Source organism: Haliotis rufescens, unplaced genomic scaffold (assembly GCF_023055435.1).
Source record: "Haliotis rufescens isolate VD_foot unplaced genomic scaffold, xgHalRufe1.0.p SCAF_22, whole genome shotgun sequence".
NCBI lineage: Eukaryota > Metazoa > Mollusca > Gastropoda > Lepetellida > Haliotidae > Haliotis > Haliotis rufescens.
Window position 1 is genome coordinate 4,985,063 of NW_025963913.1, and position 10,015 is coordinate 4,995,077.

A 10,015-nucleotide genomic window follows, 5' to 3' on the forward strand; every position below is an offset into this window, starting at 1 on the left:
TATATAACTGGTATTGCAACTTCACCAGGCAATATCACTGTCTGAGAAACGATACGTTCGATTATAATATCACATACGGGGATGAAAGTATGACCTAAGTAGATGATCAATCTTTTTAGACTGTGGCGCTGATACGCGTCCACACCTTAGGCACCGATCGTTTTTATCGTCATAAAGAAATTGTCTCAGAAAATGCGTTTAAAATCCTATTTCAGACTGTTTGGAAAGAAAGAAATTGTCTGCCACAAAAATACATTGTTCCAAGATGTGTTTTAAAACCCCAAAATATTTACGCTCATAGTTTTCTTTTAAAAAGGTTTTGGTTTTGCAGCTGTAGCTGAAAAAATACACAGTATTGAGGGGCTAAAACAAGGACTGGTCGGCTCCAAGTCAGTATACTGTGTCTGAATGGGGTATTCATGTTAAACTGCGGTATGGTTTCTCAGTGGGCTAGTACTATAAATCGGCATCAGTCAGGACTAGTACAAGCAGCCACACACACACACACGTCGCTACATGAGTGCAATCATCTTGGACCCGACCTTAAACCCCATTTCATCTCACCTCACCTTATCGCTGGCTTTTTAAAAAAATCTGTTCACTTTATAAGCATTATTACACATACAGCTATCGTCGAATCTTCCCGAGGCAAGGGAGTTAACTGCCTGTAAAACTCCATTTTCGAACCCTGCCGAGCTTGGCTGTAATTTCTCTGGGCCTAATACGAGTTATGTCCCTTCCATTGACCAATGGAGATTCCACCTTGCATTTGCTTCAAACAAAATTGCGGCTCCCAGTCTAGACGATTGTTGTTAGCTTGACGCCACTTCTTGCAAGAACATTCCTATCAGAATGTATCTTTCACTCTCTATCTAATATGACAGTCGTTGTTTTGTATCAAATATTTCTTTCAATATTGCGTCAATGTTGTGTCAGTTCACCGGCGTTTATTCTTTAAACAAGGCAACTCGTCAAACTTAGTATGCACACCAATAATGTGCTGAAAGTGTATTTTGCTATTCAGATATTGTCCTACGTTTGTCCTAGAGTTATATTCATCTGGGAAATCTAGTCAGTCATAATGTCAAAAGTCATTATGATGGCATTCCCAAAGACATTAACCAAAATATAAACGACTACATTTGAGGTTAGGGGCCAAATTTCAATACTCTTGTAATTGCCGCTTCCACACTGACTACAGTGATCATTCTAGACCATCTCGTGTAATTCCGGGACAAACCGAATTGCAGGTTACGGAAAAGGGCGAGTGGCGATGAATGGGCAGTGATTTTACCGAGAGGGTAACGAAGGCGTTTCGCGCTGGGAAGGAGCTTGTGTACTCGTAGTCAAAGGGAAACCACTCTGCTCTCTATATGAATTAATTGCCCTTGACAGGAAAAGGTCACGGTCATTGTGATGGAATGCAAAAACACTGCTCGTGTTACAACAGAAATACACAAAAAAGGTATTTTGTTCCAGGTACATTTTGTATGGAATGATTGTTAACCCCTCATCTGTTGTCAACTCGTTGTGTTGTTAGACATTAGTCTTAATCGTTGTTTGTATCGCGATACCCATATTTAGGTCAAATCGCGTGGAAACTCGATATTTCAGAGCAAGCTCAAAAGGTAACAGTTGCAGCAGACACATGTTCGAAGCCGCTATGTTTGTGAGTGAACTTTAAAGCCTAACTTCAAAACATCTGCGATACTTAACTGGCAAAAAACAGTGGGAGTTATTAAACGAGCGGTAAGTTTAGCAAGACAGTGCATCGTCTAAGCTGATTCCTTTGAGCGTCGTCAACTTGCGCCAAGCTACATTGTGATATTAGAGACGGGGCCCAGCTTAGTGTGTCTTGTATCGATATAAACTGGTTCCACTGTTGGTACGCGACGCAAGTTTAGTTTTGGTAGACAGGACCCCAGTCTAGTATCGACACAGAATATACCGTTTCGTGTATCGTATCGTCGCATGAAAACTAACGGTGCACCATGTATTCAAGGTATAACAGATTTCCCAGTCGATATCAATCTTGTCATTCCAGTAAAGGATATCATTTGTGACAATTATTCCAGCACAAGAAGGTTACGGAAAGGGTCAGTTTACGGAAAGCAGCGAGAAGCGGCGATCGCTGATGGATCTCCATGGAGACATTGCCACTTCCGTTATTCACAAACGACGCCATTTTGGTTGTTGCTGCTGCACTTTGTTTCCACGTCTGTGTTTACATTTTGCTCTTTATCCCGCACGTATCGCACGTTCTTCACGATGTATGCCACTGTTGCTTTGGTTTATCATCAAGGTATCTAACAGTGTTCTCAGTGTTAACCTATGTTTGCTTTTTATCTTGATTTCAAAGCTTACATATTGATACCTTTTGACCGATTGTATTCCCAACTTTAATCTGTCCTAAACATTTGGTAAGCATAAAAGTGAAAGAAAATGACAGACATACTCATTAGCAGATGGGACATTTTTTGTACGTCGCCGGTCCCTCGTATATGTTTATGTACTTTGTGTTTCACAGTTGATCTTTTGTAAAGTGAATTTGTATGGCGGTTATTAAAATATCACTGTCAAAGTATCATGATATATGATCAAAGTAACAATAGATCTATGTTTCCCCTTTCCTTCCCATGGCAATGGGATCCACAAAGTGAATCATGATTTGTGTATGTTTTCATATGTGGTGTCAAGGGGAGGGACTTGTGAAGTATAGGTCTCTCTTGTCCCAAAATGTCCAGTGACCATTTTACCTAAACCAAACTTCCTGGCACAGAACCCTGCAACGTTGGCATAATTTGCTTAATCTCCTTAAAAAACACACAGGAATCATGTTTCAATAACCAAAGTCTATGTTATAGCCTACACAATGAGGATGGATGATGTTGTTTTATTATTTTATTTATTCCATTATAGCTCAGGATGATCTTCACAGGTTTAGGACCTACCAGGCCCCCGTCTCCCAAAAGACTCTTCCTGTCCCTGATCCTGTAGGTCATCGTTAGGTTCAAGTTGTTTGAATGTGTCCTATTAGAATTTTTTTTTCTAAAATTACTTCCGTTTCCCTATACATGACCTTTTCACAAACAACTGGTATCACCACTATTTGTTAGTGATTGAAAAACACATGCTCATGACCAGGGCTCGATTTTACAAAAAAGGGGCACATATGATATTGAAAAATGCAGCCTCTTTTTTATCTATACTTGCACCCAGTGCATGTCAAAATTTTACAACTTTGTTACTGACTAACTAAAAAGGCTTTCTACACTTACATCTTTGAAATCAATACACTTTTTGTACCATACTACATCACATTCCCAGTGTTTTGAGTAATTTGACATTGTCCTGTGTGCTTTTTCGTCATGAATCTTATCAGGTCAGTCTTATGATAAAAACAAGAATGCAAACGAATATATGGGATGTATAAGTGATTCCATTCAAAGTGATCTTGTCAGTGAAAAGGTTCTGTAAGGAGTGCAATCGGTTTAGTCTAGTGGAAAATGGTAGGGGGGTTAACTTGCACCAGGTGCAAACTATATCAAGTTCCTAAATCGTGCCCTGACTCTCATGATACTGTCGCAATCATACAAATACAGATTTTCTGTGATTATAGAAATGTTTTTGTCGCATTTCTCTGTGTTAGTCGGTAGGCGGTATATCTTCACTTGCTATTTGTTTAAATATCCAGATAAAGTAGGTGCAAAATGGTCGACCTTTTCATGTTTGTTTCATACACGCTAAACTGTGGATTGATACTGATTTCAATTATTTAAGGACATCTATTTCCTCTCTATAAGCGCACCAGTGTCTTCACCATCACCGTCAACCCCCTCTCATCCCAGCCCGACCCCCAGACCTCCCTCCCCGCCCCCAGAGCCCGCCCTCAAGTTGTGGAGATAGAACTTGGTGAAGAATCCAAGCTGCCCCAGACGTGCTCGGCCGTCCTCGTGTCCTGTGTGAAATACATGTTCCAGAGTTTCTTCACGGAGAGATAGACTTTGGACTTGTTTTCTGTGCCAATGTTGTGTGAACTACTAGTTTTAGGACCTTTCGTATGAACCATTTGGACTATTTTGGACTATTTTTGATAACATACACTTTGTTTCATACTTGAATCAAAATTTATATAATATTCTGCTTAAAATGTATGTGATAAACGCTGTTGCTTAAAGAACGTGTCTTGTACATTCATGTTTTCTGCATTCCTTGTTATGAAAACTGAAAGCGAGAGATGGCTTCATAGGCGGCCCATGCCAAATTGTCGCTTCAACTAACCTATCGTTATTTTAAGAGTTGGTCAAAATGGGGATTGGGTAGATGAAATGTTGCTTGATTTTTAAGGATTTGTTCACTATGTCAGCGCAGAAAAATCAAAACATCATAACCTCGAAGGAGGTCGAGCTCCCGCCCAAAGACTCCACGCCAAGCAGTCGCTGCAGCCAAGCAGTCGTTATTTAAGAGATCATTACAATGAGGATCGGATGGTTACACGGTCGGAACAACTAATTAAAAGAACTCATTTTTCCCATGCTGCAGTTATCTCTTACAGAGCCCGAGGTTGAAATGTGAACGTTGAACTCCCACGTATCATGCCTGTTGGTAAACACAAATCTTGCTGAGTGAATCTGAACAGCTATTATTGATGGAAATCAGTTAAAAAATGGATAAAAGCTTAAATAATTATGTTTTGTTACCTCACCAAAATATTCCAAGATCGTAATGATTCAAGTATACAAGTTACAGTTATCACAAGTCGCATGTGATTTCTCGTCCCTATAAAATATTACAGTTTACAATTTTTTTGATCTGGGGGGTCCAAGGTCATTCCGACCGCCACAGTCAAGGGCTTTTACCTACCAAAGTCTACAGGAATCGTTCTAAAATCGATCCTATATGATTATTAAGTATTCCAATGCTTTAATTACTTATATTGCATTTCGAAAGCTCTGGGAGATGTGGCGTCCTCGGCATTCATTCGTTCATTTTCAAGTTTCAAAGTTTATTGTACAATTTCATTATTTTAACAGTTCAGATATATCAATCGTGGGAGGGATACAGACAAAAACCGGATTCCAGAGCCACGATGTGACAGACAATGACGAGCGACTGATGTTTCCAGTACAGTTGACAGCCGGTATCATGTCTGGCGATCTCGGGACATTGTACAAGATTTTTCAGTTCAGTGATTAATTAATAAACTCGTTATTGAACCTTACCTCATTGTTGTGTGATCCTTCTGTGTTTCAACAGTTTCGACGTTCGCTACTTTTAGATCTTTGTGATGTATTTTCGGAAAACCTCGTTTCCAAGCTCTGGTATTTATTTTGTCACACTTTATAAACTAGTAGCAGCAATCTTTTATTTTCGTAGTTAATCCACTAGAAAATATCGACCAGTCTAAAAGCTAAACACGGGATATTCCCAACGACAGTTACGGGCTTTACGATTGAATCAGTCAAGGACGTGTATCTGTCAATTCAATGCAGGGAAACAATACAAAGAGGTCTCTATATACACACCCAGCTTCAATGAGATGAACATTTGAACGGAAGAGACTTTGCATTGTCCGTGGGAAGTAGTGCCATATAATCTAGGCCATCTGTTAGACAGTCCAGTATGTTCTTTTGTTAAGTTTTCACATTTCGAATCGAGAACTTTGTCAAACTATTTTTGAAAGTGTAGTCGTCCGTTTGAAACTAGTGGCGTATAGCTCGAGAAAGCTGCTTTCTGAATGGCTTATGTCGACTTGTTAGTCCTTTCATTGGTCAAAGTTCGCGAAAGGTCGTTCTGTTATGACCCGCAATAGGATGTCCCCAGACCTTTGTTTACAGTAGCGAGAACTAAGATCTGATTTTAATGAGATTGGGTTGTGGTGTTGACAAACCTGGAAATATAATCAGGTCGCAGCTGGGATTGGAGCCCACGATGTTGGGTTTCTGGTATGCATTTCTCCACAGTGAACTGCGGCGCCTTAGACAACTGGGTCACCTGTGTCTCCCTTCTGGTGAAGAAAGAGCTGAAATGTTTATTTTTAACATTGCTGAAGTTGAAGAGGTTGACGATTTTATAGACATAGACATAGATGTATTTCAGTAATGAAGGCCACTGGCCCATTCTACATTTCAATAAGTTGGAGGGTTTTTTTCCAAGCATGCTGGTAAAATATGTTTCAAACGTTCAGGAATACTGTTCACATTAATACGGTATTATTATTAATAATACATCAAGATGACAACTTATTACAATATTTATTTAACAAAGATAATTGCCAATTTTCCATTGAAATATCATCAATACATATTCTACCAAGTTGATAGTTCTAATGAAAATTGGAATCTCAGAAAGTTTGAATTCAATACATAATATAACTATTCTTACCACGTGTACGTGTAGGATATGAGTTTCTTTCCTCATAAATATATTCCAAGTAATGTTCTTACACATATATCAGACAATAGTGATTAGACGTCAACATGATTACAAGTAAAATTAGTTAGCAGAAATTCTGCAATGTAATCGCACAAGGCCTTAGTATGGAAGGGTATTAGTGTCACAGTCTAAACAAAAATATCATCTACCTAGATGATACTGATGATGATACTGCTTTCATCTAGGTATCAATATTTTCTCGACTAATCGACGCTAGTTCCGGGTCAGTTATAAATAACCACTGGCTTAATTAATAAATAATAAATATTTAATTAATAATTACCCATTTGTTTCACCCGTCTTTACTGAGGTATTATCTACACATTGTATGAAGTAAATCTTTATTTCAATATGTCGAAGTTACTGGAGAATAACACACGCCACTCTCTTTTACAACCGTAATAAAGAGAGGAGAGCACAAAATGTTCTCCAAACTACAAACAAATAAACAGCTATAGGCCACTATTCAAAATTTAAGCGAAATTATATATCAACCATAACATGGTTAAAGCCAGAGGAATATTTTGATCCTCGTGATTACTCCATGACGGAAATTAGGGTTAAGAGGTAGACCGTGAAATGAAGGGGTGAGAATCACTCAAACTATAAACCTATATCAAACCAATACTCGCCATCATCCTATAAAGCACCGAAGGTACAATTTTTTCTGCAGTTTGTGTTTTTTTATTTTAGCGCTTATAGTTTGACATGTTGAAAAAAACAGCCAACATGTTCCCAAACATTTAATTAAATTAACACTATTTAAGTAATCACCTTCATAAAAAATATAGTATCATCTTCATAGATGTATCATCTACGACCATTTTTATCGCCAAAAAGAAATTGTCTCAGACAATTCGTGAAGAATTATACTTCAGACTGTTGGAAACTGTCTGCCACAAAATATACATTGTTGCAATGTGTGTGTCGGTCTGAAAATAATCAAGTCTGGACCAGACAATCCAGTGATTGACATCATGAGCATCGATCCACGCAATTGGGACCGATGACATGCATCAACCAAGTCAGCGAGCCTGACCACCCGATCCTGTTAGTAGCCGCTTACGACAAGCATAGTCGCCTTTTACGGCAAGCATGGGTTGCTGAAGTTCTTTCTACCCCGGATCTACACGGGTCAGATAGTAGGGTGAATTCATAGATTGCTATAGACTGTCACTGTCAGCCAAGACACGGATAGAGTGGATACTAAGACAGTTTGGTTGTGCATTTCTTTGTATCGTTTCCTGGGATGGGTCGTAGCGAGGATATTCATGAACAACCAAGCAGTCAAACCCTCTGACGTCTCTCAGTGTATGCTAAACGCTGAGTTCAAGATTAAAGGGACCAAATAAAAAATACAAACGCTTTTGTATGTTTTAGTGCCAGGGAATTCCCAGGGGTTCCCCCAGATATGTGGAAGTAGTCCGTCAGTGTTTTCGTCATTTCAAGAATACAGTCTAGTGGAAAACGTATGAACGTCTAATTGTGTCGTTCATAATTTATGAACGTCAAATTCGCGGTCATGTGACCGACCTCTCGTAAAAGCCGTATGATCGTGTAAATTTCACATTAAAAAATATATCCTTTTTTTTATTTACTTTTCGGTACATATTACACATTTAATTGAGAGCAAACCGCGGAACCTAGGCTGGCAGCCCGAGACTACACAATGGATCGGGTGGTCCGACTCTGTGACTTGATCAGTTGCGTGTCATCGTACCCCAACGGTATGGATCTTTGCTCATAATAGCGACAATCTGAATCACTAGATTGTCTGGTCCAGACCACATTATTAAGGACGCCGCCATATAGCAGTGATAATGCTGAGTTCGGCTTTAAACAACAACAACAAAAAACAAACAAACAAAGTAGAAAGATACATTGATATATATCTTGAGTGAGTGAGTTGGGTTTAACGCCGCTTTTAACAGTATTCCTGTTATATCACGGCGTGTCAGCTTAATGTGGGAGGGAAGCCCGAAGTTATGCAGGTCCCAGACGTTTACCACTTCGGTGAAACCAACGAGCACGGGTATGGTGCTGACAAACCTAGAAACATAATCGAGGCGAACCGGGATTCGAACCAACAATCATAGGTTTCTGGCGTGCCCAAGGGACGCAACTCTGCACAGCGAATCGCGGGGCCTTAGACGACTGGGCCACCCGTGCCCCGATATATATCTTGTAGATTTACAGCTACGTATTCTTCAGAAATAAACAAAACAAACAAAATTTGGCAAAAAGGTCGAGCTCACCGCCCAATGACTCCACGCAAAGCAGTCGATGAAGCCGACCAGTCATTATTTAAGAGGCGATTAGAATGAGGATCGGATGGGTACAATGTCGGGACTCATAACAAATAACAAATAATTCCATGTTTCCATGCTGCAGTTTTTCTCCTTCAATCATGCCTACTGATAAACATAATAATCGTGCTGCCAGAATCGAAAAGACTATCAAAGATATAGAGATCGGTTCAAAACTTTCGACGATGGATAAGAACGAAATTAATTTAGTTTTGTGACCCCATCCCCCATCCCCCAAATATGACGATTAGAGATGCTATTTATTGACGTGAACTGGAAGGACTCTGAAAAGTTGATTTTGTTGAATTGCAGGTTGTTCTTTTTAGTTCATACTAAGTTAGATTTATTCAACCGTCTTTGATAGGCAAAATATCTTGTTAATGACTTTAAACGAGTGTTTGTTTGTTGTTTAACGCCTCACTCAGCAATACGACAAACAACAAACAAAATAACAATCATGAATTGTTCAACAACATAAACCGCATAGCGTACAAAGCGGACGTAAAATCATTATTGTTCCCGGGGACTGCTGGCAAAGCCTAATGATGAATTGTCTCATTTGATTATGAATATGATATCTTATACTCATATTCTAAAATACATATAAATGTGAATAATAATTGTTTATTATATCTAAAAAACACCACAAATATAATGTAGTTTGTATGTGTCAAGTCGCATACCGTCACGTTGTCCAGCAGATTGAAGTCGTTTTCGTCACGCTAACATGTTGGTTTATGAACGTTTGATTTATAATCAAATACTTATTCGACTCGAAATGTCGTTACTAAGACCCGTTATTAACATACCGAGATGCTTCATGGCCTGGGTCCCCTGTCCAGCCTAGGTCAAGTATTTCACACTGTTCATCCTCCCGAGGCAAGGGACTTAACTGACTATAAAATCCCAGTTCCATACCTGCCGAACTGGGCTGGAATTATCTTTTGGCTGGACTAACGAGTCTATACATATTTCAATCAAAATCGAGGGAAGGAAATCGACAATCGCTTCATAAACAACATGGCGACTGTCGTGTCTAGGATTTGCAGAGCATGTGTACCGTCAAATGGGCGTCGACTGTTTTCCAAATCTTTTCATATTTTTTTAATCAAGGTGCTCACGTGATTTGATACACTTCGCGAGGTAAGACCAATATTTGAAAAACAAATCTCTTGATTATCGATCATATTGTCTTGACTGTGCGCCGCCATTTTGTTTGATCTTGATTATCATTCAGATTGTCTTGGCTTGGCACCGACATTTTGTTTGAATCA

The 10,015-nt window shown here is 39.2% G+C and overlaps 1 long non-coding RNA gene across 1 annotated transcript; it reads left to right on the forward strand.

Annotated features, from left to right (window-relative positions):
* The first annotated feature begins 2,158 nt into the window (after nt 1-2,158).
* Nucleotides 2,159-5,221, forward strand: LOC125383218. The gene is made up of 2 exons (XR_007222707.1): nt 2,159-2,302; nt 5,034-5,221. It is a non-coding gene; the product is annotated as an uncharacterized LOC125383218 (long non-coding RNA).
* The last annotated feature ends 4,794 nt before the right edge of the window (nt 5,222-10,015 follow it).